The following is a 3,090-nucleotide window of genomic DNA, read 5'->3' as shown; positions in this document are numbered from 1 at the left end:
GCCTGTAAACATTATTTAATATAAAGAAAACTAGGTGATTTAACTAAAACCAAAAAGAAGTTTGCAAACTTCATAATTAGTAAAAGGTGTTTACCTATGCGGGGAAACCTGCATCCAATTTGCATAGAAACCAACCATCATCCAGGTTTTATTACGAAAACGTAATTAAACAAGTTGAAATTAGAAGCTGGCTACCAGATTACGAAAACTCCAGTTATACCGGTAGTAAATCTCCCCCATGGTCTCCCATTATTACCAGGAAAGCTTTGATGTTATACAGAATGTATAGTTGATTCGGTCTCTGTGAGCTGTCCATGTCCTAAAGGAGCAAAGTAACTCCAAACGATAAAGTTTTCTACCGCCTTGCTTCATAGCTTTAAGAGATTCTTTTCATCAAATGCTATCGTTTGGTTTGCACAAAATATGTCTACTATTGCTGTGACCAAACCGCTCTATCTTTTATTCATCAGTCCACAACACAGTGTTCTAGAAAGCCTGGTCCTTGCGTATATGTTCAATGCAAAACCGTAGTTTTGCTTCAGTTTTTTTATTTTTGGACAGCTGAGGCTTTTTCCTAATGCCCGGTACACGCAATCAGAAAATCATACGAAAAATGCAGATTTTGGAGTGATCGTACAATAATCTGATCGTTAGTACAGAGCTTTCGAGAGCTGATCAGGACAGTTCATCTGATGTTGTTTGATTAGACGTACATGAAAAAAAAAGTGTACGTGCGGTTTTCATTTAATCAATACAGCTGTCGAAAATGAAATACAAACGCATTAAAACACATGACATCACTTCCGAATTGTTATTCTGTCGTACGAGAATTTTCGTGACTTTAGTAAACTGATCAGGTTCATTTTGAAATGATCATGCAAAAAAAAAAAAAAAAAAAAATCATTCGTCCTATAATCTCATGTGTACGGGGCATAACGCATCTGTCGTGCAGGTTAAATAATTATTTATTTTTTGTTTTGTGGATGCGTGTGTTTTGACCCTGGCTGTTGTATGAGTTACTTGCGAATCCCACAATTAAATTTTGGAGTTCTTGCAGATGTCTTTTAGCATCAAACGATCAGCTTTTGGGCCAAGTCTACTGTGCCAGCCAGGACTGGACAAACAATTTTATTCATTTGAAATCTGAACCACGTGCAAAAAGTTTTCCTTACAGTACAATTTTTGATATGAAATATTTTGGTGATCTTCCTTTTCAAGGCCAGTTGCATGATGACCCTGCATACATCAATAACAAAGAGAACACCAAATTGTAGTTGTCTGAAGTTTACTTTTTTTTCCCCCTGCATACTCCCCAAGGAGGTTAGTCTGAAACCTCTAAATCCAAATGTAAATGTAGGGGAAAGTTACTTTTTCACATGACGACAAGTCTGCATTTTTGCCAATGAATACATTATATCAATTATTTGTCATTTGCTTATGTTTATATGACTTATGTGTAGGCATTGTTTGAAAGAAGGTACAACCTTTTGCCTATTTAAAAAATTAGCAAAAGTTAACGAGTGAAGTGTTCTTACATTTTATACGTGACTGTATGTGGAATGCATCGCCTGTACAAAAGAGATGTTAACAAACTTTAAAAAAAAAGCTGCATGTTTATTTTATTCATAGTCTGCTGTATCCCCCTTATGTATATGGGAGTTGTACTTAAAGCGGTTGTATACCCGCTGATGGGATTTTTTTTTTTTTTTAAACTCGCCTGCAAAGGAAAAGACATAATGAGCTAGTATGCACCGCATACTAGCTCATTATGAACTACTTACCTTAGAACGAGGCCCCCGACATCTGGTCCGATCCACACCGAGGGAGCCAACATGTTCCCTCGCCGTTTCTTCCAGGTATCGCGGCTCCGGCGCTGTGAGTGGCCGGAGCTGCGATATCGTCACTCCCGCACATGCGCACGGAAGATTTCTTCCTGGCAGGGTCCGGAGTCTGCCGGACTTTCAGCTGAGAATCCCCTGTGCGCATGCGCCGCTGCAGTCAGCGGTGCATTGCGAAGGGAATATCTCCTAAACCGTACAGGTTTAGGAGATATATTTTTTTTTACCTACAGGTAAGCCGCCTTATAGGCTTTCCTGTAGGTAAAAGTCCCAAAAATGACTATATAACCACTTTAACATATTTGTAATATACTCTATTTATCTGCAATGGAGTCTCCATAATGGTTGGTGAGGGCAGTTTACACTGTTAAACCAACTTTGTTTTTATTTTGTGGTAATACAATGGTTCTCCTGTAAAGTAATGTTAAAATATGTCAAAGTCCAAAGTGACTTGTACAGAGGGCAGTATAAAGGCTTCTACCACTGACCTCTTTTAAGCGGTAAAAAACTTCCAAAAAATAAAAAACCTCGGATAGTTTGTCGTAATGTGCTAGTATGCACTGAATACTAGCACATTGTGACAGACTTGCCTTAGAATGAAGCTATCCAGCGGCACGCTGACGGTGCTTCCATCTTTACTCTGTATTCCTTACAGGTTTCTGCTCTCCAGCTGTTTTAATGATGTCACTCACGCAGCACAGCATTCTGAATGGACAGCATACTCCAGTAGTAGTGACTTCACCAGCTTCTAATAATATGAGTTGTAAACGGTACCCATATTCACTGTACCTACAGGTAAGCCTTATTATATAGTTGTGAAGTGGACTTTACTAGCGCTTTCAGAAAATATTAGCTGGTGATCTCTCTTTAATACATTCTATGACTCGTAAAGTACAGAAGCCTTGGGATCAGCATGATAGCTAAGGCTCTAGTATTTTAAAAAGGGGATGTAGGCAGTGGTAGCCTACACAATTTTCAATACAGGTGTCCTTCAAGTTTCTGAGAAGTCACTATAAGCTAACTGGAACCACTTACCAGTTTATTTACCAAGTGATCCATCTGCTTGGCACTGCTGTGAACTGAATTGCTTATCTCAATCAATTCTATCCAGGCTCTGCTAATAAGCCAGACCCTTTTGTCTCCCCAAGGGTAGTTTGTCAGCTAAATAACTCAAATTTCTCTTTTACGTTCACTGACTGACACAGCTCCTTTCTTAGACCATTGGGTCGTTATGCCACCTTCAGGAGAGGAC

Source organism: Lithobates pipiens, unplaced genomic scaffold (genome assembly GCF_037356315.1).
Source record: "Lithobates pipiens isolate NorthernLeopardFrog02 unplaced genomic scaffold, aLitPip1_a1.2 Scaffold_18, whole genome shotgun sequence".
Classification (NCBI taxonomy): Eukaryota; Metazoa; Chordata; class Amphibia; order Anura; family Ranidae; genus Lithobates; species Lithobates pipiens.
The sequence above is the reverse complement of the archived record's forward strand: the minus strand, read 5'-3'. Positions refer to the sequence as shown.